Below are 13,745 nucleotides of genomic sequence, written 5' to 3'. Positions count from 1 at the left end.
CTTGTATCGTGTTTCTCAATTGTACATGTTTATTGTAAACTTTGTATCTTGTCTCTGGTAAATATGAAGTGTTTTTTTAAAGCCCATAGCACGTCAAATTTAATTCAGGAGCTATTGAGATTAAAATAAAAGAGAATGTAATGCTCTCAAGATGATAATGTTATTATGATCTTCTGTGTTAACAGTCATAATGTCATAAATTCTTCTACTACGCAATATAATTATATGAAAAAATTGCTATTCAAAATGTTAAAGCTAATCATGAGTTCTGGTATGGGAATCGTTTGTCGAGAGAACTTGGCTATTATTCATTCTGGATTGTTTATCCTGCAGCAGATTGATTGTTTGAACCATTAAAATAAAAATAAACTCACAAAAACTTGCTGGAAATCAACTTCAATAAAAACCACATCTCTCATTTGCACATAATGACCTGTGTTACGCACTTGTTGGGCCTACCTATATAGATTTCCTTATCTTTCTATCCTCATTACTCAGCCCCTATACATTTTCTATCATTACCAGAACTCAAGCTTATCTTTAAAAGTCCGTATAATTTGCATGCACACAAAAAGTTAAGTGATGACAGATTATTTGTCCCCCCCCCCCCCCTTTGAAGTAATAACAAAAATAGTGAAGGCTGGAGAGAGTGACAGAGAGAGAGAGAGAGAGAGAGGAAGGGAGGGAGCGGTGTCATTTTTATGAAAAAACACATATTTAGCTCTTAGTTATCATTTATTTTCGGGGTTCGTTGTTATCTGGGTCGCACTGTATACTCCAAGAGTAAACTTCGAGAATTCAGCCACCCAATAGTAAATTCACATGTACATCAGAATGGCTTGTTTTCCAAATTGAAGAGATGTGTCTTGAGCGTTTTTTAAAGTGTTCCATGGTAGAGCTGCAAGGATATAACATGGAAGGTTAGAGACATACATGATGTCCCCATGCTACGATTGACACAAGAGATTTTGAGCCTAAATGATTTATAATGATTGGATAAAATACAATAATGATGATGTATGGACACCAAAGAAGATTCTTAGTGATCGATTTGACCGGAATCTCACAGGATTCGAACCTGTCCCATGACATCAACAAATTATGTACATTTTATCACATAACAGAAAATTGATATCATTATTTTCATATTTCTCAGTTTTCTATTTCAACTAACATTATTTTTTGTAAGCTGTTTATAAGACCCTTATACACTACTCTTGTTTTAAAGACATATTCGGTAGCGATACTATGAAATTATTTTGATGAGACTGCATTTCATTTCAGGCCTCTATTATAGTCTGTAATCACAATGACAAGAAGCATATTGAACGCAGTAAATTGATTCAATCTTCACAACAAAATATTTTACATGTATTGTATTCAAATTAGTTTTTTTACAACTATCTTTCTCTTCCCTCCTCCTGCTCCTTTCTCTCTTTCTCCGGATACCACTGTCCCCTTAACTTAAACGCATTGAGCTGAAGTAAACCTGAAATACCTATGTTAAACATTTCCCGTTTTCTTTTATTGGATGACAGAACTTCCTGTAAGATATTTAAAGCCCCACTGTCCTGCTTGTAGCTACTTGCTCCCTCTATATAGAAAATTCCACAATCGGTGCCTGTTGGTCCCCCATGATCCTCTTTTTCTTATGTTAGTTGAGAGCTGAGTTAATGAGATAGCCACCTGTCAGTGACCTCGCTGTGTGGTCCAATCCCTTCTGGCCCAGTAGTGTTGACGGTCTTTAAAATCAAATGATATACTTACTTTATATCATGTCACAAGTGAGAATCCTTATTGAATACTCCATGGCAATCCAAATACATAATAGTAAACTTAGATGTATGTTTACTCATGTTCTCAAGATGGATATAGATCTACACAAAGTATAGATCCTAGGTCTCCACTGTCTACAGAATATTGATCAACATTAACGAATCACATTATCTCTCACCACGCGACACTGCCCTACAAGAACAAGAATCTTTCGTAACATGCACAAACAAAAATCTCCAAATGAGTATGAAGTAGAAATGCAGAAAGTACAAACACTACACAGCCCTTTCTCTCGTCCACTCCAGGCAAAGTGCTGCGTTGAAATGATATGCTCAGCTAGCTAGAAGTATACTGGTGCGGTATATGATTATTGGTTTAGTACACATGTTGATTTTGTAAGACGATGATTGGTGAAAAAGATGAAACGTCATATCTTGCTATGTCCAATCATAGAGATTTCTATGTCAAATGTGTGTATACTTGACGTCACAATGTGGGGAAGACCCTTTGAACCGGTTTGAACCAGATTTCCTCCTGCGGAGATTAGGGACTTTTAGATTTGCGTGGACTGATACGTGTGGCAGTGCATTAAAAGGACGTCGATCGTAGCAAGAAGTTACTAGCAACTTAATACTGGCTAGTAACTTCTTGATCGTAGCAATCCCCATTGTCTTCGTGCGAATCTAAAAGTCCCTAAATACCTGTAGACTGGGGCGCTTTTAGTTGTTGTTGTTCTTGTTATTAGGCAGGACACTTGATAGATCCGATGTTATAAATCCAAATAGGCAGTGAAAGAATAAAAACTTAGCACTATCACTTCCTATCAAATCATTTTAGATTTTGGAATACATAGGCCTACTTTCATATCATTCATCGTCAGTTTCTACGATGACTTTATTCTGATAGAATAAAGATAAAATAAAGTTAGAGATACACGAAGATTGCCTTATCCCTGTTTTAAAAGCCATTTATAAAACAATATTGTCTGTAACACTCATCGCCCAAATTATTACTCTCTTTCTATTTATCAAAAATCAACAAAAAAAAAGTATCTTGTTCGCTTATTATTTGCCTTTTAATTTTCGAAGAAAATCAGTACATTTCTTATTTTAAATATTGTACTACGATATTTTCCAGAAAAGCTACTTCACTGCAATCCGAGGGGCGTCATCATCACCATGTTAAATAAATAATAAAAGCCATCAAACAAAAATGAAATACATACGCCAGAAAGACACCCACACATAGTATTCTCACTCACAGACCCTTGAGAGTGGATTTGCAGACGATAGTTTTCCTGTATTTATTGAGAGATATAAATCAGGAAGACAGTTTCATAAACTTTTTATTAATAATAAGTTACAATAGTTCTTACAATCTACTATAATCGTTGCATTTTAATAGATGAGAGCAAATTGGTCATATTATTTTAGCATTTGTTATTGGTATCAAGCTTTATGGAACAGGGCATGCGGTTTAACTCTAATACTAACCTGGAAAAAGTACATAAATATATAGTGCACTATTATCTAACAAAACGCGTAGGTCCTAAGACCAGATCAATGACACTCAGCCGCCTTGTCACTTGAACGCGCAACCCTATCGGCTTCGAGTCGTCATACAATAATTCAATAACAAATACTGCTTGACTTCCCATACTCGATACATACGCCAGAAAGACACCTACACACAGTATTCTCACTAACAGACCCTTGAGAGTGGATTCGCAGACGATAGTTTTCCTGTATTTATTGAGAGATAAAAATCTGGATTTTTTTTTCTTCTCTTAATCGAGTTCTACTAAAAAAATAAGTATCATTTCATCAAACGTCCCGAAGATAGATCAACATTCAAATTCTTATCTATCTTCCTATTTATAAATTATACTAATTAAGCCTTATATGAAAAATATGAAAAACTAGACAATTTCCAATGTCTTTGTTATATTGTGCGCAATGACCGATTGGATTTAAATCTATGGATCGATTATATCATACAGCAGATGTAGTTATGCGGTGGAAGACAGTTTCATAAAACTTATTAATAATAAGTTACAATAGTTCTTACTGTCTTCTAAAATCGTTACATTTAAATAGATGAAAGCAAATTTGTCATATTATTTTAGGATTTGTTAGTGGTATCAAGCTTCATGGAACAGGACATGTGGTTTAACTCTAATACTAACCTGGAAAAAGTATACAAAAATATAATGCACTATATTATAACAAAACGCGTAGTCAATATACTCGATAATAGAAACTCTGAGACGATTTAGGTGAGAAGTCATATCGTTCCTGTTTTCACGAAGTGACTGTAGTGTGGACATTCGCACATATTTTCACTTTTGATTTTTTTGCATTTTTGGACATCATTCACTAACATCTTGAACCTCACAAAATTTCAGATCATAATAAGGATATATTGACTGCTTTGAGAGGCATAGTGGTTTCTATAGGGTCAAGGGAAACTCACAACCTGCTATGACCCCAACGCGCTTGCGCCGCGGGGTCATAGCAGGTTGTGAGTTTCCCGAGACCCTATAGAAACCACTATGCCTCGAATATTAAAAGCAGTCAATATATATTTTATATACCGAAAAAAAGGAAAATGTTGACTCACCCATTTAGGTTTCCATCTTAACACCAACAATAACTTGTGTACAGTATGAAATTCAACAAGCTGTGCTCCAGTAGAACAGGGAATACCAAACACGTTTACACGAACAGTAACTTTTGTACAGGATGATATCACCAACAAGATGTGCTCCAGTAGAACAGTAGAACATGAACAGTAACTTTATAAATTCACAAATTCGCAACATATTTACACAGACTGTGCGTCTAGTCTACTTGTTGTAGATGTTTACAACACAGTTTTGTATGTTTTGCGCTGCGTGGATTGGTAGATTCGTCGCCTGAATGCAGCGACCAAAATCGAATTGCACTCAAACACCGTTAACGGTATTGCGCATCGGTCATCGCACAAAAAGAAACTTATACGGTAACACGAAAACCAAAATGGGGATCGCAGCAAAATGATGTCACGTTTCACAGCCATGGAAAAAGTGCTATGAAAAATGGATATAAACCGGTAGAGCCGGGAAAAATGACTATGAATTTCAATTAGCGGGCATGGTTAAGAACATGACTGCATTTTCAACCAATCAGAAGACAGGATTAGTAAAGAATCTTAAAATGAGGTATATAATAATGTCTAATTATGTCACTATGACGATGACGTAAACAAGAAAATCCATAGCAAAAGGATTTTCTGTTTTCACGAAGTGACGGCCAAGTACGCGCTTAACAGCCGTCAATTCGTGAAAACATCGTTTGCTCTTTTCCTGCTTTTAATATTTTCACGAAGTGACGGGAGTGAAAATTTCGCAGTTTGGAACAGTCACAGACCATGAAAAGGTGAGTTTTTAAACATTTTTTTAGGTAAATTAATGTGGTACGCTCTTTTGATTCATTCCGATTCTTTGTAAGCCATAGATATGTCCATGAGCACAGAAATGTGTGAAAAATACACCGCCGTTCCACATATCGCCCCATATACTTATTTTCATGTAAGTGAATAAAGGAGTGAAGTATCATGTGATCCAAAACTAAAAAGATCAACTTAGACTTAACAAATATGCATCTAGACTAAATAACTTAAGTGAAGAGTCTTTCTTATTTTGCTCCATACCAAATTTTAATGCTATAAGGTTCTTTTTATATCTGCTTAAGTTATAAATTTGAACAAAGTTTTACAAAAAGTTAGAGAGTAGTCTAGAGACTAGAGTTTTACTTTTATTTTTTCAGTAGGCCTAATTTACTATTTAGCTAATAATAAATTTGATTTAGAGTCTAGAACTCTAGTTACTCTAGATCTTCATTTTATAATTATCAGTTTATGTCAGCCACTACTCATCAATCTAGAATCTAGAGGTGAGTAGATCAGGATCTAGACAAGACTGAGACCTTTCTTGTAATTAAGGCACGCGTGCCTGGGGTTTAAGAAATTTCAGGGCTCCAAGCCCAAGGCCAACATCAACATGGCCAAGGGCAAAGGGAGTTATGAAAATTATTATCATGCTGAGCTGAGATGACCTGGGATGTAGCCCCTCCTGGTTAACTGTTAGGGAATTCAATGATTTGCCTTTCAAGCAAAGAAGGACATGGATGAACATTTAATTAAAAATTAAAAATTAGATACGGTTCTGCCCTGAAAATGAATAAATGGCACCATCCGAAAAAGGAATACTTTATTTTTGAGACTGAAGTAATCATGAGTAGTCTACCTTTTGGGGAACAATGTCCACATGTTTAGCTTAGTTTCTCTCATTATCTGTACTCTGTGTCTGTTATATTCAAAGGCAGCACTTTACTTTAGTACCCTTGGTCCCTCACCCTATACAAAAATTATTTTAAACAATTGTTCTTGATACCAGCAAATGTTGCCCAACTCCACTTCGTGTTTTAAAGAATTTTCCAAGCAAGCACCATACCAGATGATGTACATGTCTCACTACCTACACTTCAGTGGTAATGAAATTATGATGATGTTTTTGCTTTCGCTTAGTTTCAGATGCAGTAGATACAATTCGCACTTATATGAAGGAAGCACTGGGAAAGTACATCTACTTTTCAAGAATGCCACAGGCCAGACACAAATCCAGGTGAGAATAGTTTCATGATCTGTTCAAGAAAATCACATTTTAGCAGCAAAGTACTAAAGCACACTCACTGCTTATGTGCATAGGGGTGGTTGTTGTTTGGAAGGGGCAATTGGAAAATTCTATTTTGGGGTAATAGGGGCAATTGAAAACTTTTGTTTGGGGTCAGTTATGCCTATTAATTAATTTGATGTACAAAACATTATATTGGGTTCATTTCCTTACCTCTGCTTGCAAAAAAATGAAAGAAAATTGTAATTATTTCTTTCATTCTACAAAATTAGATTGGATACAGGGACCAACATGCTGGTAAGATGGGTCCTTGATAATTCACTGAACACAGAGCTGCAGATGTGACTTGGCTTAGTGACCTAAGAGTGGGAGCGGTATGGAACCGTTGAAGCAATTCACCGAACACTGTTGAAGCAATTCACCGATCACAGTCAGAGCTGCATGTGTGACTTGGCATGGTGACCCTTAAAGTCTCCTGACGGCTCCGATTGCGATTCTGATGATGACCCAATGTCTATGCTTGTGAGCGAGTCAAAAGGTATCTTTTTTCCTTCTTGATTGTTTCCCAATAGTTAAAATTTAAGATATTCTTAATTGTTTTTAATGCTTAGGTCTCTAAGTTAAGGGAATGAGTGGTCCTATCGAGGTCAGCATCTAATTTTTTTTAAATCCTTAACAAAAATTTCCAATACTAAGGTGATACCACAATAAGTATTTAATTTATTAAGAGACTCTCTAAAATTGGGTACCAAAACTACACATAATAATTTCGCCCAATCATAATGCACTGTAAAGTTTCCCTTTCATAATTGAAATTCTGATGATTTTTTATTGATTTTGACTTGGACTTTTTTAATTATGATTTTTCTTTCTCTTATTTCCTTTTACTATCAAGCAGTTTAGATCAAGGATCTTTGCTGCTTCAACCACTATCGCTTGGATGACATATGTGTGAAGAAACATGAAGAACTTGCGTTGAAGGGCATGCTTGAGAAACTAGAATCAATTACATTGATCGTTTTGGCAATGCTTTAATGTTTCAATACCTCAATCTCTCTTTTATACTGTTTGATTTTAAACATTTTGAATATCATAAATAAAGCAAACTCCACTCATAATTGTAATTGTGTGTACTAGTAATCACAATGAAATGGATTGATTATAAAATCAATGAATTGATTTAAAGCAAACTGGTAACATTTTCCGTGAGTTCTGAAACAATGAACTGAATGGTCGTACAGGTGTCAGTTTTCTGTTACAGTATTGTAATGAACTCCTGCAAACATAAATCTTTAATATTTAAATGTAAAGCTCAGAACTGCTATTTATCAGGTATACCTACCTCAATCAGTAATGCATATTAGAGTTTTTTTTTTTATTCCAGTTCCATGAATCCTCATATCGTATCTTTGTATTGAAGAATTTGTTTATCTATTTTCTTTAAATGTTTGTATTCACAGGGGTTGATGCCTTCATTAGAACATGAATATAAGTTACATTTCCATAATTGGTTTTTCTCTTAAAACACAATGTTACTAATTCACATTTAATGTTTTAATTTGTTACTTCTATAGTCATTCTCATCATAATTGTATTTGGTACTTCAAACTATCCTATAATGATCATACAATATAATGTTGCTGTTTTTAATTGTATCTGTTTGATGAGAAATGAAATTGTTTACTCAAATTGATATTTCCATGTTTATCATGCATTGTTTAGCTGATAATAGTTTAGTCAGAGATTACGTGTTTACCTGGGTGAAGACAACCTTTAAGCATTGGTAAACTTTGTAGCGTTTGAGACTGTGTACTAAATTTTATTGAAATACCCTAGAAAGAGATTGTGTAAACTGACTTGGTTCTGATACTCTACTCACCAGATATTTATGAAAAACAGTGATGAACAAAAAAGTAACGATGATGATTATATTAGTCATTTTTCCCATTGAAAAACTTCATGATACATGTAGTACATGTATGTCGAGCATTTTGTATGTCACATGTGGCATTTACTCGCTACGATTGCTGAATAAACATGATAACCAAGTCGTATATAAAGAATTAGATAAAGACATTTTAGCATATTTACAAGTACTGTATAATGAATGAAATAACCTTTGTATTCCGTGGATGTATAACTGATGAGTCTTTTCCACAAAACCCTTAATGTACATTTCAAAATGCAATACAGTATTGATGATAATTGATGATCATAATATATGTTTGGTATGAATTATTTAATATTTTTGAATTTATGCTTCATTTTCCACTTGCTGTTCTTGTTCCAAATGTTTGAATTAAAACTGCTCAGTCGAAATTCATTTTCCGTGTTTATATTGCAGAGTTGAGTAGTTAACTACAGATTATGGTCAATACTGAATCTTTTTCCTTCATTCAAAAATATTTCTTAACATATTTGCTTTATTTCCTATCTGAAAAAAATATATTTAGCTAGGCCCCTCTCTAAAATTTTAGAAATTCCTCATAGTAATAGAGTAGCAAAAGCCCTAATATCACTCGCATGAATTTCAACAAGAAATGGCAGAATTTGTGTGATATTAAGCGGAGATGGAGGGGGTAAAGAGAGAGAGAAAGAGAGAGGGGGGACTACTTGAACGTGTTCTTAAGTGGAAAGTAAATAGTAACTTTAGTGCAATCTCTAGTCCCTATACATACACTGTACCTGATAATTAAACCTCAAAGAATATTATATACATATCCATTTCTTAAAATTAAAGAGAATAGCTTATTAATCTTTTTAAAAGCACTTTGTGCCAATATCCACCTGTGCTATTGATAGTTAATTTATTGTGAGCCGTAGCTTCGTGAACAAAAACTGACATCACACATCTAACATCATAATTATACAAAGAAGAAAAGGTGCTCTTATTTTATCCATACATATATTAAACAAGTAATTTTGCCGTATTTCAGTGTCTATCTCATGAAATTGCTTCACACAATAAAAATCCTATATGTTTTATACGCGCTCGGCTACGAGCCGTCACTTCGTGAAAACAAAATACAAGCGTTCTATGTGATTTGTTTTTTCACGAAATGACGGTTAATTTAAAAGTTCATACAGAGACATTCAGTTTATTCTTATCAATAACAAAAATAGTTACCAAACGAGGAAAATGTACTCTATCTCTCAGTTCGCATTATTTTATCTGTACATCAATTAAACAAAACATAATGCCGTTTTTAGTGTCCATTTCGAGAATTCCATCCACAAGGGAAAAGTCCCATACGTTTTACGCGCGCGGCTACGTACCGTCACTTCGTGAAAACAAAATCAAAGCGTTCTATGCAATTTGTGTTTTCACGAAATGACGGTTGTGTTAACAGTTCACACAGAGATATGAAAAAGCAGCTATAGAAAGAGAAAAATGTACTCTTTTTCACAGTTTGAATTATTTTATCAGTACATCAATTAAACAAAACGTTTTGCCGTATTTAGTGTCCATTTCGGGAATTCCATCCACGAGAGGAAAATCCCATATGTTTTACGCGCGCGGCTACGTACCGTCACTTCGTGAAAACAAAATCACAGCGCGTCCTTGAATTTCGTGTTTTCACGAAGTGACGGTAATGTTTACAGCTCATTTCCCCCAAAAATATAAGAAATTATGGAAATATTTAAACATAGAACTAAACATTGAGATATTTTCTATCCCAGGATATAAAATTTATTTGCCTTTGATACATTAAAGAGGTTGAGATTATGGTTTGAAACTTTGAAAGCGATTATTTCAAAACTAACTTTCTTTTAGTTGCGCGCTCTACCGTCACTTCGTAAAAACAGGGACTGTTTTTTTAATGCTCGCAAAAAACGGTCACATACTTACTTACTCAACCGAACAATGCAGTGAAATCTTTCATATTTCCCCCATTGTATTTTTTATGGAATTTTGTGATGTGATATCAGCGCATCTGATGGGACAGTTCATATCATTCTTTTAGTTGCGCGCTCTACCGTCACTTCGTGTAAACAGTGACGATTTTGTCAATGCTCGTAAAAAACGATCACATACTTACTCAACCGAACAATGCAGTGAAATCTGTCATATTTCCCCCATTGTATTTTTTATGGAATTTTGTGATGTGATATCAGCGCATCTGATGGGACAGTTCATATCATTTTGGTTGCTTGAACAGAAGCGGACACAAAATTATTTCTATCTGCTCAACATCGATTTATACACTTGCAAATTCAGCATGTAAGTAAATCATTATTTTGCTTTTTTAATCTTCTTTTCAGTGTAATGATACAGGCCCCATAAACATAGGCTGTCAATCACTGAAATCAATATTTGGTATTTAGTATATGTTCTCAATTATCTTCCATTAATACAGATATTTCAACAAAGCCTGGGAAAATCAAAAGAAGCCTATCGTACGATATGCATACTGATTTACTTGTCCAAAAAATCAAAATTAAGCTTTACATGGTCTATGGTCATATTTTACTTTTCTTAACAGATTCCTTATTTTCTTTTCTATCCTCTCTGGCTTCTTACCCAGCTTGTCTTTTTTTAGAGTTTTTATGTTTGAAATTTAGTAACAAGAAATAGATTGAAAGCAAAAAGAGCTTGGGTTATAATTTTTCTGATATACTCAAGATTCTTATGTTTGTAATTTATTAACAAGAAATTGAATGAAAGCACAAAATGCTGTTTTTTTTCTTTCTTTCTAACATACCCAACATTCAAGATTCGAGGGTTTAAAAAAAAAAAAAAAAAAAAAAAAAAATCATATTTTATACAAAATTATATTTGAACTATATCCATTGCAATAGCTTGTACAGCCCAAACCGATATGGATATGGAGAGGATCTATCGAGTAGTCACAAGAAACGAATGAAAATTACTCTATATAGAAATTGTCTGAAATATTTTGTCATGGAAACATGCAAAATACCTTTTGCCTTCAAATCAAAATTCAAAGTTTTTAAAAACATTTTACTTTACTTTACTTATACAAATATTTGAACTATTTCCATTGCATAAGCTTGTAGAGGCCAAACCGATATGGATATAATATAGATAGGATTTTTGAGGTACTCACGGAACAACGAATGAAAATGGGACGTGCGAAAAATACCATTTGCTTCAAATCGAAATTTAAGGTTTTTAAAAATCAATTTACTTTATTTTGAAATTCATTTTTTTTCCTCCCAACTATTCCTATTCACCACGGGGTAGTAACATAGAAAGCGCATGAACAGTATTATGTAGAGATAGGGGCGCGTGTCCTGGGTGGTTAGTTGAAGGGGGCGCAAAAACGATAAAGAAATGGGGTGCAATAAATGCGAAAAGAGAGGAAAAGAAAGGGGAAAAAAGGAATAAAAGTCATGGCCCTTCAAGGGCAAGCCAACCCTTGTAACAAGTTCATTTGGGTGAAAGCAGAAAAATACGATAAACATACGATACACATAATGGCAAAACTTTAAAATGAATCGGACCAATAATAAGAAAGCTATTAATGTTTTTATAAAAAATAAATGAGATCACTATGCGAATCTCAAATTGGCAGTCTGGCCAGTGGACTGTGACGTAGTCGCGGACAATTCTCCCGGTGGTCGTGTACAAAAATATCATTAATGATATATGTTTTTCTCCTAAGTGCCTTCTCCCTTGGGTCACTACTCAAAATATATTATGGTTAGCATATTATTATAGGTTCTCTAAAGAGAGAAAACCTTTTCATACGTTCTTGTAAATAGACATTTTAGTCTGTGTGTTGGCAAAAATGGAAAAATTTGTCCGTCACTACATCACATATAGACGTTTCTGATCCAGCCGATTGGAAGAGTTCATTCCTATAGTGACTACAACACTAAGTTCATCAATGTATAACTTTCACCAGTCTACTTGTCTGATTGTCTTTATTCATCTAGGGTATCTAGGGTAGTCTGCTATCATGGTTGGATTTCATTTGTATGATTGTGCGCTCCTATTACGTAGGGTAAATTGTATTAAAAATAGAGATTTGAAGGGTTTAAGGTACAAAATTAGCTGAAGCTCCTTCGCTTTGCTTCCTCGCATGGGCTTCAGGATCTCGTAATTTAACGCGCCAGTATAACACTAGCATTCTAAAGGGTCAGAAAATTATAATGTACAATTCTCGATGCTTTGCTCCTTATTGAGCCTCAATATATTTGTGTTAGCTCCCTAAAGATATTTAGATTTCAAATTTGTCCATGAATTTATTTTTGTGGATACAGTGAATCGTTATGGGGGGGTAACCCGACACATGCTCCGCCGACGATTGCTCCGCCGACATTTACTCCGCAAAACGCGACAATTGCTCCGCGACATTTGCTCCGCGACATTTGCTCCGACGTCAAATGCTCCGCCGACAGTTGCTCCGCCGACAGTTGCTCCGCCGACAGTTGCTCCGCCGACAATTGCTCCGCCGACAGATGCTCCGCCGACAATTGCTCCGCCGACAATTGCTCCGCCGACAATTGCTCCGCCGTCAATTGCTCCGCAAAACGCGACAATTGCTCCGCCGACATTTGCTCCGCCGACATTTGCTCCGCCTGAAGCGACACTTGCTCCGCCGACATTTGCTCCGCCGACAATTGCTCCGCCGACAATTGCTCCGCCTGAAGCGACAATTGCTCCGCCGACATTTGCTCCGCCGACATTTGCTCCACCGACATTTGCTCCGCCGACAATTGCTCCGCCGACAATTGCTCCGCCTGAAGCGACAATTGCTCCGCCGACATTTGCTCCGACGACATTTGCTCCGCCCAAAAAGTGTCCCATAAACTACAAATGCTACTAGTACTACGACAAATGCTTCGCCGACAATATTTTCTTTACACCTATTTTTTTCGTTTCTTTTTTTCTTCTTCATTTTCTGAATGCATTTCTTGAAATAATGTAGATGAAATGAAATGAATGAATGTTGATGAAGTGGGAGGAAAAAGGAGTTACCTAAAAGTCATTTCGAATATACTGAAATAACTTTCCATCTATCACTGTACGTCCCATATAATGTATACTAAACACTCATTACATGTCGTGGGAAGTTTTTTAAAAAAGTAGAGCAGCAAGCCACATTCCCCAATACGCGCATACCTCCTAGTTAATTTCAAGTAGCTCATCAATATGTAATACCTGAAATTACCTCGATCAATGCATCTTACTAGGTAAAGCATTATACAATGTAATAGGTCATCATGGAAGTTTAGAAATAAGTAAGGGGGATTTACCAAGTGTTGATCTTTTTAAGAGTTTTATAAAGAAACAAAAAGATATTGAATATTTCTCAGCGAAAAAAAGGAA

General features: G+C 35.2%; 1 long non-coding RNA gene across 1 annotated transcript; it reads left to right on the top strand.

The window, feature by feature from the left end:
• The first annotated feature begins 5,018 nt into the window (after window positions 1-5,018).
• LOC105440582 lies at window positions 5,019-8,602 on the top strand. The gene is made up of 3 exons (XR_971717.2): window positions 5,019-5,192; window positions 6,343-6,439; window positions 6,721-8,602. It is a non-coding gene; the product is annotated as an uncharacterized LOC105440582 (long non-coding RNA).
• Window positions 8,603-13,745: the final 5,143 nt, after the last annotated feature.

This window comes from Strongylocentrotus purpuratus, unplaced genomic scaffold (genome assembly GCF_000002235.5).
Source record: "Strongylocentrotus purpuratus isolate Spur 01 unplaced genomic scaffold, Spur_5.0 spur5_scaffold_2, whole genome shotgun sequence".
Lineage (NCBI taxonomy): Eukaryota > Metazoa > Echinodermata > Echinoidea > Camarodonta > Strongylocentrotidae > Strongylocentrotus > Strongylocentrotus purpuratus.
The sequence above is the reverse complement of the archived record's forward strand: the minus strand, read 5'-3'. Positions and strand labels throughout refer to the sequence as shown.